Raw genomic sequence first — 8,146 nt, 5'->3', positions numbered from 1 at the left:
ACTGCGGGCTGACGGCGCTGCGAGGGACCGGGGCGGCGACAGCCGGGCCGCGGGACCCCCGGAGCGATCCGGTCTCAAGAGAAGTGGTGGATGGAGAGAGGGTCCCTTGGTCCGGCTAGTGCAGAACTCCCTGAGAAACCCGTAAAAAATGATGCATCTCTTTTGCATCAGTATTTAGCTGGGTTATTAAGAACAAGGACATTAGCGCTTTAAAAATGTTGGGGGAAAAAAAAAGTGAGCTCACGTTTTCCATTTAAATGCCAAAATAATCTAGCAAAAACTAGGTATATATTTGACCTTATCCGTCAGCCTTTTCTTTCTGGCTTCAAACTTTGTTTATACCTCAGTATCAACACTGAAATGTCAGTGGTGGAATGAGCCTTGTGTGCAAGGCAAACAGAAATGAAAACCGCTGTTCCTAGAACTTACTGAGCGTTTAATTCCAGGACATTGGCAAGTGAGAATGTGTTGCCTGAAGAAAACAGCAAATGCACTTCTGGCGTGCCAGGCAAGCTCTTTCTGGAAGAATTAACACGGTTGTAAAAGCACCCTCTGCAATAATGGGCGCGATTCAGATTCCCTCGTGTTGAAATGATACAAAGGAGAGCTGCTGAGGTGGCTGAGGAAACAGGGCACCTGTCTGCCAGGAAAGGCTGAAGAGCTTGGCTTAGCGTGCTCTCTGTAAATACTTGAGGAGTTAACACCAGCGAGAGGAAAGAACTCTTTATTTGAAGGATAAAGCTGTGCAGAAACTGTCACTAGCTCTCAGAAACAGCTATGAGCAATAAAGGGTCTTCTAAGTCCGTTACAGTAAATTTGGTCAGTTTAAGCAACAGACTAACTGATATAACATCTCTCACAGAACGTATCTATGTCCTGTGTATTACACACAAACAAATCCTTGCATAGTTATTTCAAGTGAGAAAGATCTAGAATCTGGCCATAGGTATACAAATGGGTTAAACCATGCTCAATCAAACTATCTGGTAAAAACATGATGCAACTCCTAAAAGTAATTTAGTCCACCCAAGTGTCAAAATTGCCATTGGATGAGTCAGGGCTAAATTTACCACCTCCAAATGCCTACCTTTCAATGCACAGCCAGTTTACTTCTCAAGCTTTCAAATGTATAGGCTGCTTATTTGTATGCAGCTGCCACAGTGCAGTCTTGGGATTCACGGCTCAAGCTTCGCTTCAGTTCCTGTGTCTCTGAAGTCAAACGCTATATGGGAAACTTCTTCCTTACCACTCTGCCAGCATATTCCAGCTCTGACTTGCATCCAGCTTGTTCCTCAAGTCCTATTAAAACTTCTGAGGAGAAAATGTCAAGGCACATCCTATGGTAATCACATAGCAACTCAACTCTACAGGTGCATTATTTGAGTCTATTGTGTTGAGATCTATCCACCTTTGATTAGAAAAGTAATTATGAGCATCTGGTAGCAGAAGCGACCCCTGAAACGGAATGTTTGAAGTGTTTGTTCAAAAGGGCATGTTTTCCCCTTTCATTTTAATCTCTCACCCTATGAAAGAAACATTAGTGAGCCTTCCAGCTCCACCTTTCCTTTCCATGTCCTGACAGAGGAGGCCCCCAAGTCCACCCATGATAGTGTTGAACATGTGGATTCTGGTATACCACACTTTCCATATCAGAAACCTTCTTTTTTCTAGCTACAGTTCCTTCTAACTCTGGCCTTCCTGCTCTGTGCCAAAATATCCTGGCTTCTATTTCAGGCTTTAGGAAGAAAATAAAACCACCAGCATTCTGGTTGACTTTATTTTTACAGTTGAAACCAATTCTACAGAAAAAGGAAAACTTCCTCAGTTGGCAGTCCAAAATCACTGATCAACTTCCCCAAAGGCAAATAGTTCAAAATTAGGCTTAAGTCAGAAATTAAGTCAAAGAGCAAACAATCTCACTGATCAAACAACATCCTCACTTAAAAACCAGGAGTCCTCAAAAACTAACACATGCATTTTTTGACAACTCTAAGTGTTCTTGTGGGGGAGGAAGGGGAAAGAAGAACTTCAACTTCAACTGCTTGTAACACCACCCTCTATTCACATGTACCAGAACAGTGATATAAAAATGAAGGTAGGGATAGGGTGTCTTTAACAACATAATTACTAATTAAAGTGTTATATGAAAGCATTGTTGATAAGCTGCTGTCACCAGAATAAGTGTAACCTCCCAGCTCCCTGTCACATACTCAATTATATTCATTTCTTGGTGTTGCAAAATCTTTTTTTTCTTTTTTTTTCCCTCCTGAATTTTATAAATGTAACATCATCATGAGACATGTGAATGCCCTGACTTGTAGGAACTCAAACAACTATTTAACTATTTTGCAAGATTAGATGTCAGAATAAGATTGAAAAATACTTATAGGCTACACAAACCGCAGTGAAGCTTAGGACAGCAAAATGGAGTAATGAAAACGTGAAAATTGGGACCCCTTCCCATGCAGAAATTGTCAAAGGATCATATTGATTGACAACAAGAGATTCCTAGAGTTCTCAAATTATGTTTCATCTGAAAGATAGTACTTTCAGCAGCACAGTGCCAAAACTGGTGATCCTTGACCACGCTGCAACATTCTCATGTCAGAAGCTACATCATTTCTGTCTAAATAGTCATTTTAAAATAGGCAACCCAACTCTGTCATATCACAAGTAGCAGCCTTATGCCACATGTCAGATTCCTCATTGGGAATCCTGACCACAGCAAGAAGCCAGTTCCACTTGTGTGCTGGCAGTGCTCAACTCATGAGCAATATGCTTGGGCTTTTTTGTTTATTGGCTTCTCAATTAGAACATTAATCAGTTCTTATAATATAGAAGTTGTTTCTCTCCAGTCTCTGTACTAAACGGTGGCAGATCAGTTCTGATGTCAGGACTGAGAAGACATTTGTAAATGTGCCAGCAAAAGAATGTGGAGAATGTAAAAATATGTATTTATTAATGGTCAGCTACAAACTAGGCGATTAACTGGCCATTAGGTCTTTGTGTCTACTTTTAACCTTAGAAACACCTCTTATCTTTGATAACTGCCCATTGCATCATGACTACTTGTAGGGTTTAACATTACATTAAGACATAGTTGTCTTAATTTTAAATCAAAATCACAGTAATCTAAACAAACATAGGTAGCTGAATCTTAAGCAAGCTCATGAAGATCAATGCAAGGATTAAGAGACACTATTTATATCTCTTGGAAGCTCATGTGTTCACACAGGGCTCTGCCAAGCAGCAAGCTTTCATTGCATTATGATGCCAGCTACAAAATGCCATCCTGGTACAAAACAACTTGTGTCATTCAATTTTTATGGAACTAAGCTGATACATTTTGGAGGGTCTACTTTCTTGTACATACAAGTGAGATTTTAAGGCAAGAGGAGTCAGTAACCAATAGTCCAGATAAATATGGTGGATTTAGAGATGAATTAAGAGATTAATTAAAAGCTTCACGTTTGGGTTTTTTGTTAATGTGTTAATTTGCTGAGAGAGCAGCTTAGAGCACACATAACTGCAATCTTTTAACAGCTTTAAAGCCAACCTCTTCTGTTTCTGAATTTCTTGTTAGCTGAGGGTGTAACAGGTGATAAGTGATGCTGTATTGTAAATCTCAGGCTGCATGGTGCATCAGAGCCCACATGGTAGAAACTGGGGGTCAGGAGGCCATGTGCTCATGATCTGCTGAGGATTTGGGGGGATTCACCAGCAGCAATCACAGCATCAAAGAAGAATCCAAGGAGGAATTAGTGATTTGTGACCATTCCACTTACAAAATTGAGTATCAGTACCTTAAAAACAGAGCTGATTTTTGTGCTACAACCTCTCTATTCACCAAACAATGATCTTAAGAGGAAAAAAAGACATGCCAGAGGAAAATTAATAGGCATTATATTAAAAGGGAGCGTGTCAATTGTACTATTTGTCTTGAACTGTAAAGGCAAGTGTCATTTCTCAGTAAGAATCTTGTTAATTATGTGGAAATTAAGCAGCTAGTTAAATAGCCTGGTAGAAGTGCAGGAAATAAGGATTCTCTCTGGAACACTGCTGTGCCTCAGCACATTTAGCAGGGATCGAAAGGTAAATAGCTTCACAAAATAGTCACTGGTCAGTCATAAAGACATGATGGTAATAACTAATAAAATAATTTCCTCTCCTTTGCTTCTCCAGCAATGGAGTAGCAGAATATTTTTAATGCTTTAAAATATATGTCAAATACAGGATTTTTCATAGAACCAGCCATGTCAGCATTTGAAATTATATGTAAAATAGGTATGTGGTGAGTAGAATCTTCTGTGGCTTAAATAATTGGTTTTGTTTTGTAATTACTTTCAGAGAAAAGATGTGATGAATGTTGCTGTTGCCCCTTGCTGTATGTTCTTGAAATACATCAATGTGTCAAATGAGAAATGAAAGAGCTACTTCCACAACTGGAGTCTTCAAAAACTTCCATGTCATATCTGTATCAGTTGAACACATCTCTAAGCCACAATTTTCTGTGAAAATTTTCACAGAAATGCTTTGATTAGTAGGAATGTTTATGGCAACAGCATACTGTAAGTAATAATTACTATACAGTAACAGAAATTAAAGTAGAAATCATTAGTATTATCACTAAAAATGAGAAAAGTATTAATATAATACAGTGCACAAGACACATAATTACCTTAATACTCCAGGACAGCTAGCCAGTACAGCTGAAAATGTGCAATAAAATGCTCTGGCACAAGAATTACTTGTAGAAATGATAGGGCAAAGAATTATGAATTTTTAAAATTCTGAGAAAGTTGCATATTTATCATGGTCACATTTAGAATACAGGTGAATTCATAGCAGAGAAAAAAATACCAGTTGCTCTTATTATGGCTTTTTAAAAATCAACATTATACAGGCATTTTACAAGACATAAGAATAAAACTTAATCCCTGCCCTTAGCATTCCTCAGATGTAAGACTGTTTTCTGTGCCTGGGTGGATCCTGTGCTCCAAAAAAAAGACCTGTTATCTTCAGACCCCACATCTCAACAGTACAGGCTAATGCAAGCCAGAGAGAAGATAACCGTAACAACCACAAGAAAAAGCCCAAGGAGATAATATTGTTTTTGTGGTTGTTATTAACCATCATTATTCAAAATTACACATTTGAGCAACGGTAATGCTACTGGTAATTCAGTGATGGGAACAGTAATATGCATGTCTGTCATTCACAGCAGAGGCATGGATCAGAGGTAGGGGATTTTAAGAGTCTAATTGAGCATGGAAAGGAAAATGTGTCATCAAATGGCCCCAGCCAGGAAGCTTAATCAGAAACAAATCTGTGATTTACTCTGAATTATTCTCTTCCCTCCTGAAGCAGAGAAAGGGTGCTAACTGCTTATGAGAACAATTGCTAATCACTGTGAAAATATGTGCCAGCTTAAAAACTCTGATCATAACAACAAACAGCTCCTTGGAGCATACACAAAGCTGAGTTCATGTGGGGAAAAGAAGGAAAGGGAGGAGAATTTAAATCATTTCAGCAACAAATGATTGAAAACAATACTCTTAGTAACCTAAACCTTTTTGATTGCTCTCTGAGAACTGGCCCCTTTTCAGGGGCAGGGAAGGCCAGGGCCACAGGGCAGGCATTCCTGTGTCTCTGGGACATCCCTGGCATCACAGGTATCTCAGAAATCCCTGCAGTTTGATCACGGCATTCTCTGGTTCTTCTTCAGTACGTGTAAACACACTTTGTGCTCTCTGTCCCTGCTGACAGGTAAAGGAACCTCAAGACTCAGAGAGTACTTCCTTCACAATTTCCTCAGAAAAAAGGCACCAGGTCAGCATGGGCTTGCTCAGGCTATTATGTAGACCTCAAAAATTAGCTGCTCAAAAGTGTAGACACTCCCTGACCTTCTGTTTTGCTGGCTAGAGATCAGGACAACCTTCACAGCTATATAATATAATACTGTTGAACTTTTGTTTGCAGCCCTTGATTTGTAACTATTTTGATACATGAGATCAAACAAAAAACTTTTTTCTGGAATTGCTTATGTAAATATCTTTTTCCTATACTAATTTCTGCTATATTTCCTAGACAAAACCTGAACACACTAAGAAAGCAAATAATGGGATGGCATTTTAGTGACATTCATGTGTAGCCCTTTAGGGAAAAGCATTGTGTATTATTTCTGATCTGGACTGGCAAATACAATCCCATGATATCACATTTAAAAATGGCTGTGATCCACCCACTGAGAATGCCAAAGAAAAGCTGGCTGGCTTTTTTTTTTCTTCCAAGGAAGCTAGCACAAAGATTACAAGGTGAAACAAATGTCTGAGGCTCATTGTCTACAGGAATAAAAGCCCAGTGTCAAAAGGAAATATTTTACTTAATATTTTCTTAGTTCTCACTTTCAAAACTGTTTAAATTAGTGCATTTGGCATTTAGCTGAAGAGATCAGATGGACATCCTGATCACATTTCTCCTTTTCTTTGTCTCCTTTCCTTTTTTGGTTTTTTGTTTGTTTGGGTTTTTTTAGACTTTTGTTTTCTTTCATTTTACTTTTCTTTCTGGTTTTTTCCCCTCATTTTCTCTCTCCATTTTCTTTCTCAGGCCATCACACAGGTCTTTCCATTTTTTTCCTATGTTACATAGCTTTGCCTTCTTATGACTGATTTCTCATCCCTGAAGCTGTCTTGCACACTTTGTCTGCCCCAGCCGACCTCCTTTTAGATCTCTGGTGTACCTTTCCCTTTTTCCTTAGCCCTCTTCCGTCTTTGTTAACTTCCTCCAGAGTGTTACTGACACTTTTTGCAAACAAGGTTCTCTCTAAGCAGAGCAGTCATGGCTGTTGGCTCTCAGCTGACAGATTAACCTGTGAGTGAGCACAGAACGATAAAAGCAAAAAGACAGAAGCGCTCATTAATATCCAGGTCATCCCATCACTGAAAAAAAAGGTCCATTTCAATGGAAATTATCCATTTGTGCCAATGGTGTCAGTGTTTCACATCTCTGTCCCTAAGCTATCAAGGCAATGTGGGGCTCTCCTTCTTTCCCTTCTTTGCCCACCTTGGGACAAGAAAAGTGCAGAGATGATACCTTCATTCTTCTAAGTCAGCAGTATGATTATATTTTTAAATATAGCCTCTGTGCAAAGCTAGCTGCTGCTTTCTGGTTGGTACACTATATCTTCTGGTGCCCTTTCCCACTATAGTTTACCCTGCTGAAATTGCTTCCATCTTGCTTAAGGTTCTCAAAAACTTGTTCTGCGGAACGGACCACATTTGCTTGGTCTCAGTTTTGTCCTAATTATAAACCTGAATGCAGAGCGGTGACATGTTCTATTCCTCTTTTAGCCACACGTTTCCATAAATGCTGACAGGTCGGGAGCTATGACAAACATTGCTCCCAGCGCCACCGTGGAAATCGCCGCTGTGATTACAGCACAGCCCCAGCAGATGGCAAAAAGAACTGCCTCAGTTCTGCACCAGCAGCGGTTTGACAGGGCTGGGAAGACGCCAACACTCCTTATTCCTCTCTCCTTTCTTTCCTAAAAGCCAGCATGACAGCGCACAACCCGTGAAGGTTCATTCCCCTCCCTACGGCCCTGCTCCAAGGGCGGTGAATGTGTGAGCGCTGCTGGGGCACAAGCCCGCACTGCCGCTCTGCCACCGCCTCCGCGGCCTCTTCTGCTTCGACCTTTCTCCTCAGAAATTAAAACACGGAATGTCGAGACACACTGTACGTGCACAAGGACTCTAAGGCGTGTGTGCCAAAAGCCGCCGATGTTTCAACGTTACTTCAGAAAGAGTTAAAAATGGGCCACCAGCCCTTGTTCTCCCTGTTAACACAGCGAAAACAGGCGCTATGAAAACGAATTTGCGTTTCACGTGCCCAAACACAATCACTGCCATTTATTCGCTCCCACGGGCAGCGTTATCAGCTCCGCGCCTGCCGCGGCGCTCTGTGCCCTGCGCGCCCGCTTGTTCCTTCTCCGCGGCCCTGGAAGCGCATTCCGTCCGCGAGGGCGGTCCCAGGCGCCTTGACGGGCCTGGCGAGTGACACAGTCCCGGGGCACATCCCGGGCCACGTCCAGGGTCATATCCCGGGGCACATCCCGGGGCACATCCCGGGGCACATCCCGGCTCGGGCC

This window comes from Corvus moneduloides, chromosome 13 (genome assembly GCF_009650955.1).
Source record: "Corvus moneduloides isolate bCorMon1 chromosome 13, bCorMon1.pri, whole genome shotgun sequence".
Taxonomy (NCBI): Eukaryota; Metazoa; Chordata; class Aves; order Passeriformes; family Corvidae; genus Corvus; species Corvus moneduloides.
The sequence above is the reverse complement of the archived record's forward strand: the minus strand, read 5'-3'. Positions refer to the sequence as shown.